General features: G+C 38.9%; 1 protein-coding gene across 1 annotated transcript in view; it reads left to right on the forward strand.

Annotated features, from left to right (window-relative positions):
* NRP1 (neuropilin 1) overlaps window positions 1-20299 on the forward strand; it is a 75129-nt gene that overhangs the window by 8070 nt on the left and 46760 nt on the right. The gene's annotated exons all lie outside the window — the stretch shown is intronic.

The raw sequence follows: 20299 nt of genomic DNA on the forward strand, positions 1-20299 counted from the left end.
GGGTTACCAGCGGTGTTATGCTTTGCAGCTAATGGTTTGCCGGGCAGCCACATCTGGCGCTGAAAGAGTTAATCAGCCGGAATTCTTGAAATTCAGGTCCCTGTTCAAATTGCTACTTTTCCCGTCATGCTCCTTTGTAGAATGTGAACAAGCAGCTGGTAGTAATGAACTGAAGGCCTAATCTAAAGCAAAGCAAAAGGTATCACTGACATTAAGTAAACATTGGACAAAGTGATGTCATGGCAAAGATAACAGCGGATTTCATTATCTAACACACTGGAAAGTGGCCTGAAGTTTCTTGCTCCTGTGGACAAACATTGCTTTTTTTTTAATTCCTCCCGTGGAAGATAATGTCATCCTTTCCGCTCCTAGTCTCTAACCGTGGGATGTTAGTATATTACTTTAGGATGGCTTTGGGGCAGAACAATTCCTGGGTTAATCATTACAATTGCCCTCAGGGGGCTTGATCTAAATTCAAAGCTGGGGAAATGATTTTATAGTTTTTCCCCCTCCAGTAACAACAAATTGCTGTGTTTGAAACGTGATACATTTTGTTACATGGGTATCTGTGAGACAGCAGAGTAAATGGTAGTAAAAAGTAGGCTGTCACCATATGTGGTTTATTTATGAAAGGCTTAACGTTAGAGTCGCCAGTATGCGATGTTATTTAAGAACACGTGTCGCAGCCTGTAATTTATTTAACATTTGTATAGAACCAGTAATTATTAATTAAAAGCTTCAATCTTTGAATGATTTTAATGTCACTTGTAATCTTATTGTTTGGCAGCAAACAGTAACGTAAGTCCTCTGGCTAAATCCTTTCTCTGCTGCCTATGTATGCCTACTGGTCATTAGCACTGGTCGTTGTCGGACAGAATTCCATAAAATCCATTAAATGAACATATATATATATATATATATATATATATATATATATATATATATATATTTATATATATATACTTGGCAGGCCATTGTTTCATGACCTATCTGACATCTGGCTTGACCACGGCGTGGCTCCTGCCCTGTTAGAGCCAACTTGTACTCCTCTAAAACACTTACAATATTTCTCCACCTTTTACTAATATAAAGATAATAGAAAGTTTATAATAGAACTTCTTCCAAGAATTTTCATGGAGGTATATGGCAGCTACGCCATATAAAACAATAAAAAAATAATATTATTTATAATAATAATAATAATAAAATGTCCGGTCTGCCTTGGGATTGACATGTGCCATCTAAAAAAAAAAAAAAAAAAATTCTCTAAGTGTAAGAATGATCTGTTATTAAGTAATTAATTCCAGAAGGTGTCACATGGTATGCGTTTCATTCACTTGTGGCTGAGTAATGCTTCTTTTTTAAGACATCTCTGTTTCCGAATCATAAACCTACTAATTACATGCTCATAGTCTAGGATACACAAGGCGTCGTTCTAGGCAGCGCTCGTAGGGTTAAGGCCGATTGCTAAATTTAGCATGGCGAGATTCACACATTCTGCAGCAGCGAACACAGAATCTAATGGGGTTGAACATATAGCGCGTTTCTGTTTGATCGCGAAACGGCGCCGTCTAGCACGTAGCCACGCTGTGGATATTCTGAAGAGAGCCATCGAGGAGACTCTGCTTTAAAACACCCCTGTTTATTATCACATATTTCTCATACTCTGTTGCTGACACAACGGGAGAATATTAGTTCTAGACAATTACCTCCCAGGCTCGCGAATTAACACATTTTAATATGCACAGTAAGAATAAGTGAGAAATTCTATATTTAGGTTACTTTGTTGAACCGTGTTTCCCAAATAATGATAAGGAAATGGTTAAATGATTTTGGAACAGCGGGGGGGGTTATGTATAAAAAGTGATTCTGATGCGGTTTCAAAAGTGGTCTTATCACCATAGCAACCAATAGAATGGTCTAATCAGGGAGATTTCATTGGTTACTATAATGATACAACTGCTTTTTTTAAGTGGCCAAAACGTTACCACCCAATTGACGGATTCAGCTGGTTACTAAACATTTGGGGGTCCCCCTCTTACATTTAGTAGCCCTGAAGGCTAGAAACATAGAATTTAAAAGCAGAGAAAACGACTCTCCTCATCTGGTCTGCACATTTTACTCAAATCTTAATCAGTCGTTGGTCTCGTCTTAGATTCAGGAGCCATACGCCTATCCCATGCATGTTTAATACCCTCACTGTGTTAACCTCTGCCAGTTCTGCTGAGAGGCTACTCCACTCATCTACCACCTTCTAGTGAGTTGCTTCTTGGGCACAAACAATTATAACCATGACCTTCTCTATACAATATGTTCAGTAAAGTGTCAAAATGGTCCTCGTGTTCCATTGAAACCCAGCCCTAGTAGTCCTAATGGATCTACTAGCTGTAACTAAATCACCCCTTCCTCCACTCAAAATGCCATCATAAATAAAGTAGGAATAACGTAAATACAGCAACGAGTATTATTTACAACAGACATATATATCACTTCTCTTGTACATAATATGTGTAGAATAATGACAAATGACCCAATACATTCCAATCAATTTTAATTACGCCAACATCATTGGGTTTACATTAATAATTTCCAACTATATACTCTTCCAAACATCTGGTTAGTTCAAACAACAATCCTTTTCACTGGCGTATGTTACATGGAACTGTAGATCCTTTTCAATGAGCACTGTCTAATTTATGAGATTATAGTCAGGAAGCCTAAATGCCATTTTTCAACTGATAGAACTGTCTGAGAGTTGGATTTAATGTTGAAGGTAATGACGATGTTACAATGCTCTGCGAATTGTTAAAAAGAATCAACATAAAATATACCGTCGTTAAGTATTAACCATAATTCACTTAATAGGAGGGTTGAGAACACTGAGAATGCACCAAAGGCTATAATTTCCTACAGCTATCTTAGAACAACAGGAAAATGTCTCGTACTTGATGCTGGGATTGTGCAATAACGGAGAAATGTGTCTGGGTAACCCTGTTTCACAATCTCACTGTTTTCTAAAGAGAGAAATTACTCTTTTATTGTATAGCGTGGCGGTTTGCTATGTAGAAAGGTCCTCTTTTTTTAGGATTTGAATTTGGGTTGACATAATGTAGGTTAGGAGTAATGATTTATAATCATATCCATTTAATTCATTTGAAAAAAAAAAAAAAAAATATATATATATATATATATATATATATATATATATATATATACCGTATTGGCTCGAATATAGGCCGCACTTTTTTCTGCCCCATGCAGTCCCGGGCGCCGGGCAGGCAGCGGGGTTAGGATACAGATCCCCCACAGCGGTGCAGGGGACCTGCATCCTACTCTCCGATACGCTCAGACAGCCTCCCCTGCCAGCACTTTCCACACATCTGCTGAGTGCCGGCACCGGAAGTTGTATACGCGTATTGCGTAGATGTCCCCCGCCGGCCCCACAAGACACCCGGGAGTCTGCTCTGGTAAATCGGGGGGGGGGGGCAGAGTGGCAGCATATCTCAGGGGGGGGCAGTGGCAGCATATCTCAGGGGGGGGCAGTGGTAGCATATCTCGGGGGGGGGACAGTGGCAGCATATCTTGGGGGGAGGGGAGACAGAGTGGCAGCATGTTTTTTTGGTGCTTTTTTAAAAAAGCACCAAACTTTTAGGGTGTGGCCTATATACGAGGGCGGCCTATATCCGAGCCAATACGGTATGTGTAGTGAGAGTTTTGCATGGTACATTATATCTGTTCAGTGTTATTGATATATATGTCGTATATTGATCTAACCATCGTAGAATAAATCAAAGAATAAGGAGAAGTAAAGCTGAAGTTTAAATCTTGCTTTTGGCTCCTAATACCCTTTCCGCCGACCCCGCAAGTTGCTTTATATTTTGCAGGCTTAATATTTCCAGTAAACACATAGCGGAAATCCCATCCCTTAACTTTTGTTTATTTTTCCCATGTTTCACATTCTGGCCGGCCGACAAAAATAACAAAGATTGCGTCGTCGCTGGGTAGATACTTTCTAGAAAGATTGCTTCCATTTGTTATGCAAATTTTTGTCTTTTGAGAATACTGGTTAAAAAGTAAAAAAAAAATTAAAAAAAAAAAGACAACTCTTTTAGGTCTGACAGCGATTAAACGTACAGTGTTGCGTTACAGAGGCAGAGACCCGTGGAACGTGCAAACGGCTGGAGCTAATGCACCGTTACGAGCTCGTTGGGTCGCGCGATACAATGAGCCAGACACAGGTCTATATAAAGGTAGATCATTCCCGAGAGCCGCTGTAATGTCCAATCCGAATGACATTAAAAGGCAGTCAGACAAAGGACACAAGCCGGGTTTATGGCCTGCACCGGCTCTAATGTTGGATTATTACCCATTTCTCAAGGCTCTTTTTCAATAAACACCGTATATAGTAATTAGATGAAAAGCACAATAAACACACATTAGCATGCTTTTCCATAGCGTAGTACCTGGGGTTATTATAGTCGGTGAAGTTAAAAAAAAGGAATTTACATCGATACGACTTCCACTATTGCGCTATTAGCTCTTAATGACCCCTCGTTTCTCCACCCTCTGCAAACACATTGTTTTGTGTGCGTGGAACCTATATTCGTTTGTTTGTTTCATCCTGAAAAGTCTTGTTACTGTGGGAAGCGACATCGCTTGAGGCCAAGGCCAGAGTCCTCCGTAGGAGGGTATGACCTCAAATTGATGCAAGGAAATGGGTATTTAAGGTGAAAATGGATATTAGGGAGCTGAGGTTTTATGTATCTGTGCTTTAAGTGTTTATATGTCCCTTTTCAGGGCAAAAACGACATAAGATCTAATCACTAATAAAGGAGCTTGAAGGAGAGATGAACGTCTCAACTCTCGGATATCGCAATGCATTATCAAGGGCAAACCTAACCAAGAAAGGCTCAGTTGGCCCTGCATAATGCAAAGATAATGTGGGAGACCTCAAATTTCCTGCACTGATTTAGCCATGCATTATACAGGGCCAGCTCAGCCCTTCATACAGGAGTGTCTCACTACGGTTTGTGAGACAAAAATATTTGGAAGTTGCATGACTTAATCTCACGGGGAGTTCTACTAAGAAAACATTGCACAGAGTAGGCTGATTCCTTCCATTCTGCTCTCATGAAGAGTCCAAGAGACAAAAAAATATAAAATTGCACAAATTACTTTGTTTAATAGGTTACAGAAATACATAGCGGACTGACTTTACAGAAACAGCTGTTGCTTGCTCCTTATAGAAGGCAGAGATCACAATATATAGATTACCATTCAATTGGCCTTTTCAATTTAAACTTGGATTAGTGAAGACAGCGTGGCATTGGAACACAGGAGTGATGGGAGTGATAAAGGGCCATTGGAACACAGGAGTGATGGGAGTGATAAAGGGCCATTGGAACACAGGAGTGATGGGAGTGATAAAGGGCCATTGGAACACAGGAATGATGGGAGTGATAAAGGGCCATTGGAACACAAGAGTGATGGGAGTGATAAAGGGCCATTGGAACACAGGAGTGATGGGAGTGATAAAGGGCCATTGGAACACAGGAGTGATGGGAATGATAAAGGGCCATTGGAACACAGGAGTGATGGGAGTGATAAAGGGCCATTGGGACACAGGAGTGATGGGAGTGATAAAGGGCCATTGGAACACAGGAGTGATGGGAGTGATAAAGGGCCATTGGAACACAGGAGTGATGGGAGTGATAAATGGCCTATATATGCCTATGAAGAGATTCCATTAAAAATCAGCCGTTTCCAGCTACGATAGTCATTTACAACATTAACCCCGTCTGCGCTGGATTTCTGATCCTTTTCATGTTATTTTATTGGTCAAAATTAGCTTTTTCATTCAAAAAACCAAGGGCATTTCCAAGTGACCCCAAACTTTTGAACTATAGTGTATATTTTAATCTGTAAATACCACCCTACTTGCTTATTTATAGAACTGTAAAATGGAAGATTTCAGGAAAGTAAGGGTTTTTAGTGTAGATCAGGATAGATCTTCGTTGTAACATAACGTTCTCGATACAGTAGCTCAATATCAGTTAGTTTATAAGTAACCAGATATCCAGTCTCAGGGAACTTTAGCCAAATGTAGCAGCAGGACAAGCTCTGTGTTTCTACTCAGTTCTGGGGATTACATTAAGGCACTCTATTTTTGGAAGTTTACAGCTGGTACGTGGAATCTTAAACTCCCCGCGTGGAAGTTAAAGCCACACTTCAAAGAGGGGATCAGGAGGAAGACTTGTTAGAGTACACTGTCAGATAGCTGCCCTCGCTGGGGACAGCATGTTGGCTCACCGCTTTTAAACTACTTTGGTTGTGAATGTGATCGCTCAAGAGCTGTTTAGCAAGATTTAAGGCTGTGGTACAGTTTAAATAACTAGTAACGGAAACAGTACAATAAAATATAGTGTCTGGTGGGTTCAGATTTTTGGAAATCTAATGTTTTAAATGGGGAACGTGTTATATTATACTCTACGACCCTCATATGGGAAAAGGGAAATTGACCGATGGAAGCAGAGATAGGGAACCAGTGACATTCTAGCTCTCTTGGGCTACAACCACAACCATGGTTAGCTGAGCAAGATGAGACTTGTGGGCCCCTTTGTATGTGTATTGAGGATTTTGTTGAAAATTATGGTCATGAAGAAGTAAAGCATTGACAATTTTAAGTTCAAATCAAGCACTAATGTGATCCACGGCACAGTTTGGGATGTTATTTAGTTTCTTTGAAGTCTCTCGAGAGGACGTGTTTCTGGACGTTGATGGATAGATGTCAGTTTTTCAGGTCTTTGTGGGAAATAATTAAGGACCATTCAAAGGCTTGGGATATTAATGAAGGGAATGCAAGGTTGTCCCACGTGTATTGTTTCTTTTTAACTTAATTAGTTGCAGTCTGTCAAGGAACCTCTGATCTGATGTATAATGATACAATTCCCTTTGAACTTAGAAAACAGGTTATCGCTCCCTTAACACTCCTGATACTTTTTTGGGCTGTAAATAGAAAAAAAAACATTAATAGCTTTTGTGGTATTGATCCCTTTGGAATGTTACAAGAACCCAGCCCAAGCTCATTAGGTCTAATGCAGGTTAGAGGCAGCATTTTCACTGGACCAAAGGGTCAACAGCCCAAGAACCCAAGCAGTTTCATGGACTGATTAGAGAGCCTTCAGTATGTTATCCTAGTAAGAGTAAGTGAAGCTGGTACAGTAAGTGTGTTAAGGGAGAAGAATGAAACTGACCTTGGTTCTACCCCTAAATGATCGCAAGCTCTTGGAAGAACCTTGAAGAACCATAAGAACCTTGGTCCATTTATAGTCTGCTCGTGGATGCATTAGGAAATAGCACTGCAATTAGTTATACCCATCACACAAAATTGAACTCATCTACATACTGTTTTTGCCTAGGGTCCAATTGGCATTGATGAAAGCTCTGAGTATACCCCCCCCAGGCAATTAAACAGTTAACCAGGGCAACTGAAATATATTCAAACAATTTCCCCATTTTGCAATTGGCAGCAGTTGTCACTGTGATTGATCCTCATCCTCTTCAAAGTAAGAAAAGGTCTCATAAGGTTAATTGAGCAGACAATGGATAAAGCCATTTGAACTGTAAAAATTTCACTTTTCTTTCTTTGACATCAGTGGGGATTTTAAATGTCTTTTTTTTTCATCAGGTTTCCAATGCTTTGTCTCTCTGTAAAGTACAAAGTATACCTTATAACAGAATATTTCAATCATTTACTTATCACTATACGTATATCATGTTATCCATAGGAGTCAATGTATTTCATACATCTACCGGAATAACCTACGCCTAAACGATAGGTGGGTGACTTGGGGTATTTCTGGTTCTTTTCTATGAAAATTTATTTCAACCAATAGAATAGCAGAGATAGTGATATACAAATATATATTTTACAGTTCTATGCATTAAATTAACTTTTTTTTTCTTGTGGATTAAAATAAGCATATATAAAATATATGTATTAAAACCCACCTTATGTGTGCCATATGGAAAGGTATCAGGGATTTGCATCATTGTTTCTCCCCATTAATTGATCTCATCCTTGTTTTGAAGTTGCTGATTGGTTCGGGCTGTAAGATTTGTAAGGATTAGAGTATGAATAGATGATGCTGGCTCTGCCACAGGCTGCGACCAACCTCGACTTCCATAAAGTATCTCTAAAACAATTACACCGATTGTCAAACGAGAAAACACAATCTATATGTAGTTTTAATGAATTAATTTAGTTTTGCTAAAGGCTGTCATGATGAATGTTCTCCTTTATGATTCCACAGGGTCATCAGCAGGGTAACGAATTAGACCTCTCCTTTCCTTGCAATCTTCAACGTCATTTAGAGAGACGTATAATGTGTGCTGCGGCCTCTGACTTATCCCCTCTTGTCTACGGGGCACTTTATAATTCTCTTTCAAAACCTTGTTAATGGAACTATGTTTTTCCAACTTCAATTTCTAGATACAGATCCCAAGTCCCGATCCGTGTAACCTATTTTTAAGTTCATCTGAAATGGTAACCGGTTGTTACGAAAGACGACAAAAATGCTAGGTGAGAGACACAAACAAACAGACAAAAACAGGATAAACCGCCAGGGCTCTTAAGCATATTTTTCTTATTGATCCCATACTTCTGGAAAATATTTCATACTGTTCTCTGTGTGACTTCCCGGCCTATTTGAAGCCGAGAACTCAGCAGGGGCTTCCCATGAAAGGGAAAGATCATATAATGTGAGTACGAGTGAAAACACAGGAGGACTATCTAAAGGAGCCGCACATTGTCTTCTCTAGAAATTCAATATATTGGGGAGTAAGGAGGTACGTGTCAAAATCAGATGCGAGGCAGGAGCTGTTCTTGAATTATATGCGGCTCTGCTCGTAATTTGCTTGTTTTAAGACTTTTAAGACTCTGCCGAAGAAGATACAATGGTGGTTGTGGTAGATGTTAGCGCCAAGGATAGGTAGGACTTTTATACCATTTAAATACAAATTTATTGAAGATATAATTAATATAATATTTATAAAATACAAATATAATTAAAGATTGATATCCACAGAAATTCTTCAACTCAGGAATATATTGATATATTGATTGCAGATGACCAACGCGTTTCGCCGGGGGCTTCTTATGAAGGACATATAAGTGAATGCTCATTGTGGTTCCTAAAGTTGAGAAGAAGGGAATGATTGATCCCTCAATGTATGAGTTCAGATCCAAATGGCGGAATTTTCATAAACGTTGCTGGCATGGCTTATGCTCCTGGAGTGGTGTAGAGTAGGTGAGGTTCCGGACGCCAGTCCAGAGCTTTTGCTCGCTGATGTGTAGTCTCTTTCTGTGTTTGTGTGTGAGGAGCTGTCACGTTGCAGCAGGATGAGTCTTGTTCTGCTTTGAAATATGTTTCCAGAAGTGAAATGTTCCAGTTCAGTAACTCTCCCAGATAGCAGTGACACGTTCTAATTGTGCATGACATGCGATACTGTACCCGAGTCGGAAAAATAAAGCAGAGCCGACTTACTCCACAGCAATACCAATTGTTTTCCCTTATGTTATAAAGCAGCCACATTAGCATCATTATCTGCTGCTTTCGGTGCTTGCGTTGGTCATTCTAAAAATGTAACATATTAAATAATTAAAATGGATGAACCTGAATTCTCATTATGTCACTGCTGTCATCTGTCTAAAAATCTTCCAAATGCTGTTTTTGTGTGCTTTTTTGGAAAAAAAAAATATTCCCATCTGAGCTGGCAGCTGGTTTGTCACATTTAAACAAATTAAAGCGCTCAACAAAAAGGAGAGTTTGTAAGTGAACCACTTAATTGTGTTCTATTTAAAGGCATAGACCGTTTCGGGCAGGATGTTCTAGCTATACAGCTAGCAAATGTATAGATCAAATTGACTTTTAACCTCTTGTTTTGTCCCTCCGAAGTGAGGACAGAATTATAATTCCCTTTATGGGATAATGAAATGACCACAGTTGAGTAATTATACTCTATTTCTTTATAAATGCCCAATTTGGAAAATGCAACCTATAATCAAAGCTTCACCAAACTTACTGAAAATCTGATTTCTATTTCCAAAATTTGTCTAAACTCAGACCCATATTATTATCACAATGGGTTATAATCATACAATTACACTGTGAACGTCTATAAACCAGAAAGTGTTGTATTTGAATTTTAACATCATTTTTCTTTTTTTTTTTTTGCAATATCATGGAAGATAATTATAAACCCAAAAGCAAGAGGGTGGTAGATTAATGGAACAGCTTCCCAGCAGCAGTGGTAGAGGTTAACATAGTAAGGGGATTTAAACCAAGGACTGATTGCAGTTTGAGTCTTTACATCAGGATAAGTGGGCGACAAGATGGACTGAATGCTTCTTATCTGCCATCAAATTCTATGTCTCTATGTAGAAGTCCTCCTGAATCTAGTTAACACCTCATTCACATTGGACAAATGAAGTGTTTAATATTTTCCCTCCCGAGGATGGCTAGACACTCAAAGTATTAGTATTTAATATTTTTTCTTCCTCCTTATGAAGATGAAGTGCTGCGGGCCACCGAGAGATAATTAAATGCATTGACCGGCCAATGAATCCCCAGAATTGTTAGACAATAACTTGAGGTTTATTTAAGGTTTATTGGCCACCTCTGAGATGCGCTATACACTATTAAAGGGATATTAAACTGGATTGCTTTTATGTACTATTGTAATAAGTACAGTTTCCATTAATAAAAGTGTTTTAACCCTTTAAAAACATGCTATGAGATCCAAGGTAACAAAGTATTTTTTTATGAATCAACCCAGGAAATTAGATTTATTGCTTTTTTATTTTATTATTTTTTATTAATTTTTTTTTACTCTTCTCAAGTTAAAATGATTCCCTACAGTAATTTATTTCACATTCTTATTGTATGAATGATGGTTTTTTTTTTTTTTAATCTCCGTCTGGGCCCGTTAAATTTTGGCAGATGGCAAACATTCGATCTTCTGAAGATAATTAACATGTTTCCTTTTATTTCTAAAAATCTATGTGTACTTGAGCAAATGTATTTAATGTCTGACAGCTGTTTCAGATATTTCGTGGCAACAGGTAAAGCGAGTGAAGGAAAATCACTACCGAAGAAGGCTCAGTGTGAAATAAACCGAATTAAAGGGACACTCGAGTGTCCCAGGCAGCCTTTTAGAGACGGAGTGCATATTAAGGTACTTTGTAAGGACTTTAATATTCATTCTTTACACCAGTCAAAAATATAAGATAAATGACTTACCTTTAATAGAAGCTGCAGCTTCAGAGCTGCAGCGGAGTACCTCCTGCTTTGTATGGCGTGTGGCGCCACTGATTGACTGCTTGAAGCAGCATCTGAAGACAGAACGGCATAGGATAAAATGTATACTATAATCGCGTGGATTTTTCCTCATCGAGGGGGTCTCGAGGGGGTCTCTGATAGCAACAGCTGAAAGGCAGGGAACAGACAACACAAAAAAATGTTCAAATCATTATGGTCATATGTTTGAAGGGCAAACGAATTATACAGTTTTTTTTGAGTCAAATCCTTGCCTATCAAACAGCTAATTATATTTGTGTAATTTAGAAATGGCGTGCTGGAATGCTGCGCATGGAACAGGATTTTGGTACAAATCACCCATCATTAGCAAGTTAGGATAATGTGAAACATATGCTGTGCGGGCAGTGGTTCAGATGACTGTGTGCATCACCGTGACCTCGACAAGATTTTAACCATACGCAGGTGGCAGTGTGACATCGGGTGCCCGTATACCGTAGACCGGTGTCAATGAGGTGCAAACTAGATTCAGGAGGGCTTTGCGAGGCTTTGTCTCTGTTATTACTGGAAAAGCCCACCAGGATGAGAGAGGTATGCATGTCAGATGTGGTTTGCGGTGAAGAGTCTGCTTCTAATTTATAAACCAACCTTGACTTTTACAAATGGGTTTTTAATGTCGAAATGTTTTGAGCGCTTGGCAAACTTCGTCTTATCTAATAAAAATATGAACACAGGGGACTATACGAATAGCTAGGAAAGGAACTACGATAAGAAAACCAGGTCAGGTCCTCCACCAAAGTTTGGCGAGAGTGGTAGGGCCTGGCCAACCCAAAAATTAAATTCATGAGTTGATGTTTTCCGTTACATTGTGCCTATGCGCGGACCACCTATCGATGGTAGAATGTCTCCCCAAAAAATTCATAGCCCACCATTAATTGTAGGATCGTTATCTACGTATATGTATTATAAAGCACTAGCAGATGTTCATAGTGCTTTACAGTATAATAAAAAGAGAAGTATAATAAGTTCAGTCATATAATAAGCACAGCAGTCTATAGACAATAGGTATAAATACATTAAGACGGGGAGGTCCCTGCCATGTAGCGCCTACAGTCTAAGTGCAAGAATAGCACTATATTGAGCAAATTGAAAATCAAAACATACAATTTCCCAGATTTAAAATACTAAAACTCATTTTTGATACTTGGTGTTGTCATACCAATGACCAAATTATACAGTATATGACATCAAGGGGTATTCTAGATCACACAATCAGCAGCAGGTTCCTTGTAGAAACACTATATCCATAAACTGAGTCAATTTTTTACAGGTAAAGAGTTGATTTTTACAGAGTAGATTATTTTGTAGTGAAAGTAAGAGTTTTCTAGGGAAATAGATCCGACTTGTCAAGCAGTTCTTGAGTTATGATTCTCAAAGGGCTTGATTGTTCTTATGTTATGCCGAAGCGAGACATTGCAGTGAGTGTAAAAATAGCTTTGCACGCAGTGTCATGGGAGCTATCAACGTTCATCCTAAATATTGGACTTGTCTATCAAGAGGTCAGATTCTTTTCTCTTGTAAACATCCCAACTCAGTCTCCCATATCTTCCAGATGTTAATAATCAACACAAAACACCATGTTTGGGCATGTTTGTGTAGACTGACAATGTGCAAGAATGATGCGTTCCACGCATAATAAAGACAATGACGTTTCAGGCGTTATTTGCATTTATTGGGACACAGCATGTATTTAAAGGTCTGCGGTTACATTGTAATTAATGCCATTAGTTTAACTCTTACTAGAAGGGTTAGAAATGGATCGCGGTTAGAAAAGCATTGCTCAACTGTCCCGCGGTCTTAAAGAGATCCTACGCCTTTATCAAATGTTTCCATATTAAAATAAGCAATGGACTAAAAAAAAGCATCTTATATGTATATAATGGGGAACGTCCTAGGGCTGGCTATCTGGAGCTCGCCCTCTCCAGGGGATATCAGCAATTAGGTGATTAGCAGACCTGGACCTATAGATTTATAATAATAATAATAATAATAAAATTAATAATAATAATAATACCAATTTATATAGCACCATCATATACCAGAGTGTTGTACAATTTATATATAATGTATATATATATATATATAAGGAGGCTAGTTGTCCACGGTAAAAATGCCATGATAATTGAAACTGTACAGTATGTACAAGACATGGATTATTGGATTTGCATTGCATTTTTATATTAAAAAAATACATTTTAACCACGTTATATGCTAAAAATGTTCTGTGGAGCCAGATTTGAATGGTAATTATGCGGCTGATGTTATAGTTTCTATTATTCTGACAATTACTATTAGCCAGACTGTGCACAGCGTAGACAATGTCCATAGAAGAGAGACCTGTTTAAGATTATTTTTCTTTATTGAGTTACAATAGCTTAGTCTCGAATCCTAATTAGCGCAAGGGTAAGATGTCAAATCCACCCTAACGAAATACAGAAGAATTATGGCCCCAGTAATAGCTGAAAATTTGAACTTGGCAGGTTTATGGATTGCTCAGAGACTAAAAAGCTGTTGGCGTTAAAAGCTTTGTGAAAAGGTTGCTTTCGGCAGACACCCGCGGAGTGCCTATTTATAAAAACACCCAATAATTTTTGTTACTTAAAGAAATATTGGCAGAAGAAAAAAAAAGTCTTGATATTAAATCAATATCCTTCCGTGTTCTGCCTCCTGGATTAAAAAAAAAAACATCCCAGGGAACCGGAGGGGGAAAAAAAACATTTAAATTGTCAAGCCACAGGGTCAAGGTAAAATTATAGCTTTTGAAATGATTTTAAAGAAAATCTGTAGACAAAATATGATATTTTTTTAAATTCCACATGAAAGAGTATTTTTTATTAAGTTATATGTCTAATGTCTTCAGACAGAATTTAAAGGGACTGTGAAGGGTCAGAACATCCAGGCCTTGTCTGTTCTTTTGTAAATCTATAGTGAAAATACAATATTTTTGTATTAATTCCAACCTTCAAACTTTGCATTTTCATGTTGGTATGATATTTGGGATTACATGTTATCTATTATTTGAGAACTTTTCTGATCACGGGCTTGTACCGGACATTGATATGGTGTGGTCTATGTGCCTCATTGATGGAGCTTGCCCTCAAACCAAGCAATTTAACTATATGGCCCTTTTATTGGGTGGGGGCGGTCAAAAATCCATAACCAAATCTGGGAACTCGTCGGGTTTGACCTGGAGTCTCCATGTGAAACGTTACTTCCCAGGGTCTCTGGGTTGCCTTCTTCTTTCTGTAGGCGCTGGACTGGCGTTTGGCCATGCCCACTCCCTGCCCACTTCCCCTCCTACTTCCAGCCCATCTGGGGCTAGTCCTACCCCATTGTGCACCCAGCCCCGCCTCTAAGGGTAGCTAGGCCCATCCCCTTCAAAGTCACTCCCCATTAAAAATGCTTCACAAATATTACAAAAGACACAACGTGAATAAAACAATAGGAAAAGCTGTATATATTGTTTCGGTTTCTAAAATACACAATTTTCTATAAGGCAGTGCTTCTTCCCTTTTTTTATTAGAAATGACATTTAGATTCATGGGCTATAAATCAGAATTTTACCCGGACAAACACAATGCTTATATTCAATTTCAATAAAACATTATCTTGGCTTAAATTAAGGAAAGTACAAAAAAGCAGATTGAATTTCAATGAAACAAGCATACATCAAACCGCAAACAGCCGAGACCTTTTCTATGAGTATTAAAGCAAGTGGGGGTTGGGGGGGAGGAGGCGGGGAACATTTGACCTTAAAATTCCCATATGGCACAAACTAATAAAGAGAACATACATTTCAATCATGTAAAGAGGCCATTTAGTATTTGTCGTATGGCATGGAAGGGGAGGGTAAGTTATTTGTTACGAACGGGGTTGTACATTGGGCGTCTTTAGTGAAAGTGTTTACAACATGTAAAGAAGACATTCGGGCGTTTAGCGTGTAGAATAGCAGATGAGAATTCTCGTGTTTGCCGCAAGTAACCATACTACACAGGCAGCAACGCGCTCTGGGATACATCTCTTTCCCATCAGGGGTAAATTGAAAGCAAATAATGTATTTAATATTAATTTTGTCTGGTATCCACGGGTAACAATGCACTACCCTTGCTTTAGGTCCGTTTCATGCCTATAGATTTCGAACAACAGCTTTCGGAAAGCTAAGTGCCCAGGGAGTTTAAAATGTGATCAAGCCATGACAAACTCATACATCATCCGGACACACAGAATGGAACAGTTCATTAGACAACGTCGGCTGTCTTCTTCAAAACCTCATTGCATTACAAAGCTTATTGGAGTAGCGCGGATGGCTGGAAGCCAAAACGCAGGGCAACGGCATTCTGACTGTGAATTGTGTCCTTTCCACATAGCGAGACTGCATGTTAGTCAGTGTGACAATTATAACCGTCGCGGACTTGTATTTCTTTATAATAGTTGTCCAGGGCAAAAAGAAAAAAGGACTTATACATCAAGCCACGACGCAAAGAATTTAACTCTTACAATACCAGAGAGTGAGTGGTATTGCTTTTCAATATTATTATTATTATCTTTTATTTATATAGCGCCAACAGTTTACGCAGCGCTTAATACAATACAAATATTCAAGGGGTCTGACGAGACGAGAACCGACAGACTAAGACAAACCGATACATTAGGTGGAGAGGCTCGGCTCACAAGCTTACAATCTTAAGGATTTTAGTAATTCCCTTTTACATTCACAAAAGTTAGAAATGTGAAACAGATAACGGACACATTGGTATCAAATCTGGGCGAAATCACATCTATAGTATCAATTTTTTTAAACAATGTCTCTCCTGTTTGATGCGCGATCTTCGGGGAGTCATTTTTACTTGCAGGCATCAAAAATGTTCATAAGAAACATAAAGCTAGTTTTAAATGTATCCCTCGAGTGGCGAAATATCTTGATCTGCTGCATGTGGCTAATAAACGGTTTAACCCATTAGTTTTTTTTTAGTTATGCATCTTTATAGTTTTGGATTGAATTAGATTCCCTGGAAAGGTGCAAATTCATGCTTTCTCAAATGGGTCCTACAGCTATGTTCCTGTTGAGCCCCAAAACCTATCCCTCCATCTCTCACCGCCTGGAATATGATCCCGTTTATTTTCCGCTATCCCAAAGTATCGTGTTTTACGGGTTTTGGGCAGCAAAGGTTAATTACTAGGCCAAGTGTGTACAAAAATAATAATTGCTTTAATAATTTGAACACCTTGTAATAGGCTAAAGCGAAATGTCCTCATACGGTAGCGTTATAAATCCTATGGAAAATTAGAACATTATCATTTTACTGGCACGGCCCTTAATATTGGACAATGATTAATAAGTCTCATTTCACCGATAATTATTACTAATTAATCAGTAGATAAAAAGCAAGCAAACTGAATACCTCCAGGTAACAATGTTTAATGGCTGTGCCATATCACGGAAATAAAAAAGAATGAGAGGATTGTGATATCATTTTAATACAAGCCGTCCTCGTAAGCGTAGTTTCATGCGGCTCATCGTACACGTGGCTCTAATGGTAATTAGGCTTTTTCTTTAGATTCAGCATAACGTGCTAAAAGCACCCATTCTAAGCATTAAATCAGTTGGGTACATCAAATGAGACACTTAATGGGTTTACATTTTTTTTTTATATTCGCAATTAAACGGTTATTCCTGTCTAATTGCACTAATTAAGTTGTTTTAACTGAGCTGGCACAGAAGATCTTGAGGGTGAAGTGTAAGTGCAGGATACTCAGCAGTGGGCAATATTTTTGTTGTCAGCTGAAAAACTTAGTTTTGAAAGTTCTGTCCACAAAGCATGGAACTCTCTGTGATATTCCTCGTAATTCCATTCTTTCCGTTGACTAGTAGCCATACTTTAACGGCATACTTGGGTACAGCAGTTTTGCATGCGCATGTCACGTTCTTTTCTTTGTTAGTCGGAGTGGATAGATCTTATACTGTTATAATTTCTCCTTAATTTTCTCTAGCATAGTACAGACTGCTTGTAAATTCAAAGGTTATTGGGTAAGTCTCATAGCTGCCAACAGTCCTAACAATAGGGTTTATGTGCTAGCTGTTGGCTGTCCAACAGCAGGGGCATAATGTTGCCTCTGGTTCGAGACGTCGCAGGTTGTGCAGGGGCATAGCAGACTAGAGGCTCAAGTATGCCCCACCCCTTGTGGCACCTAAGGTAGCTGCCCCTTTTGCCCCATGTTCAGGCCCTGACTCCAGGCAAGGCTCATGTTCATGCTCTCTCCAGAGAACCAAGATATCTGATGACAGAGATCAGGTTATAGGATGGGACGTTTGTTCGGACCAACAGAGTTGAATGTAAAACCATACTTACCAACTGTCAGGTGTCCCAGGCCAAAGACAACAGTGTTGAACAGAAGACAGCAAACAACAGATCTACAGTACCCTCAATAACACCAACTCTGTCAATACATTTCAAAAGAAGGAACATCCATCTGTGCAAATATTACGCATTCAGTAGCCCAGCTACCCCAGGGGTTGTTTACATTTCTCCTTCCTCGCTTTTTTTTTGTCCCTATCAATTAATTCGGAGTAATCCGTGCTTAGACAACAAATATAAATCAAAATACCTTTCATTTTGTACAAAGTTGGCAGGAAGGAAGACTTTGCTACAAACAAGAGAGACGCTACAAATGACTTTATAATACCTACCAGATGGTGTGTTTTCTTTCTAACGTCGTTTTTAGAGGATTTTCTGTAAATACCGAAGATCTGGTCTGGTGTTTAAAAATGTTGCTAAGAAAAATGTTCATTTGAAGGTTTCTTTGCTCCAAAGGATTGCATATATTAACGAGGGCCTGCTAGCAAAGCTATGAAAGAGACTGTTACCGATGCAATGTGTCACCTTTAGGCTTTTTAGGGGTCCAGTAGATGTTTCCCTCCACAAAAAACATCCGGAGAAAAGTCTACAATTGGGGGAATGTCCTCAGAACTTGAGGACATCTGGATCCCCCGGTGCAGGCTGATTTCCGCAGATCCGTGCGACGTCTGATTTTGCATGCATTGCCTTCATTAGTGGCATTATATCGGTGTTTTTGGTAAGCAGGCTGCTACAGATGGCCCTGCGAGAAACCACGTCTTGAACTCTGTTATTTATCGGAGCAGACTGCCGAGGCATACTGTATGTATTTCATTCTGCCAGGGAAGGAAAACACACTTGATGTTCTAGGCATTTGTTTTCCAAATGGAACTTTCTCTGCATTTGAATGAGTTTATTACAGAAACATCATTTCATATGGAAATCGGATCATCTCTGCGTCTCCACATTTGATTGTCTCTTATGTGTTGATTTAGGTGCTTCCTTTCCTCTTTCTATTGTGTGTGTGTTGCTTACATTTAATACTTTTACAAGAACCTGAATTGTTTTGAATTTCAACAACTAAAACAGTTGGTGTGACTTGAGTCACCCTTGTATAGATTATATTGCCACCCAGCTTTGAGTTGATGACCGATAAGAACCATTCGGTCCATCTAGTGTGCCCATTCTGCTGGGAGGCTGTCCCATTTATCCACCACCTCCCACTAAGCTAAAATGTCCTTGCATTACAGTATGTTCAGCATGCCCAGGCATGATAAATGCTCACACACCTTACACCTGGCCTCCCCCATTCACCCCGGCTGTGTCATTCAGTTCATGGGCTACCCAGAAGAGCATTCTCCCTCTACGCTCTATGGGCTTAATAGAGTATTTGGCAACCTCTATTTTTAGTAAATTATAATTATACATTAATTACCACATTAGTCATGAACATAGCAATGGTTCGGTCAACCAGAACCCTCCAGTAGCTAATGTATAATTTATTTATTTATTTAACGACAAGTTCAACATAGTTGGGAGCTGTTGCGTAACCACATCTGGAATGACGTAGATGTTCAACCCTTCTTCTGACTGAGTCTACACAGCATTTGTGCAGGAAGGACACAGTATGCCGAATAAATGGGGTATATCCCCTTCCCTAGCAGGAACCGTAAAACTATGTTACTTTATAAAAAAGAATTGGGTGGAATATTATCAAATAACCATTGGCCATGAGTAGAGACATGGCTTGGGGAAGGGGCATTATCAGTACTTCTTATGTGACTTATTGAAGCCTTTTTTATGACATTGTGGTTTCCGTCGCCATATACAATCCTTACAGTGCATTCATATAACCTTCCCTCCCAGCTTTAATTAAATTCATTAGTCTTCTACAGTCTTTCATCTTCTGTGATCCATGGAGACAGTCTGACCCTTCTCCGCTCCAACACACCCGGACACTCTAATCACACGCCGCAATACCCTGCACCTGAAAGCCACACAGATCCAGGCCAAGGAACATTCATTTCCAACAATTCCTTGAATAATGGGCAAAATGCCCATCTGTATGTGAGCTTTATTGTACAAAAAACAATCAAGAAGATGCCTCTTCATTCCAAGACACTACACGACATTTTAATTATATTTATTTTTTTAAATTATAGTCATTGTGAACTCTTCACTTAATCTATCCGGCATTCATGGCGTTTAAGACAGCACTTACACCCTAATGCCAAGTCCTACCCGTAATATGAATCTCTTTTGATCTATTTTATTTTTGTATTATTGCTGATTGATTTATATAGAACCTTCTTATTCTATGTAGCAATAAGTTTAATGCTTTCACATTAAATCTGACACCTTTATACAAAAATGTATAAAATGTTATTTTTCCCCCTTTCCTCCAGCAAACATATACCAAACTCAGATTTTTTTAGGTAAATAATTGATTTTGTCTGATTGACAATCCCACAGCGCATCCGTCTATACGTTACATAGTATCTGTATGGTATGGGTTGGTGGAAAGAGTTGACTTACGAATACATCTTTTTCACTGAAGAGCAAGTGACTCTTATATGTCTAGATATCAAA

Source organism: Spea bombifrons, chromosome 5 (genome assembly GCF_027358695.1).
Source record: "Spea bombifrons isolate aSpeBom1 chromosome 5, aSpeBom1.2.pri, whole genome shotgun sequence".
NCBI lineage: Eukaryota > Metazoa > Chordata > Amphibia > Anura > Pelobatidae > Spea > Spea bombifrons.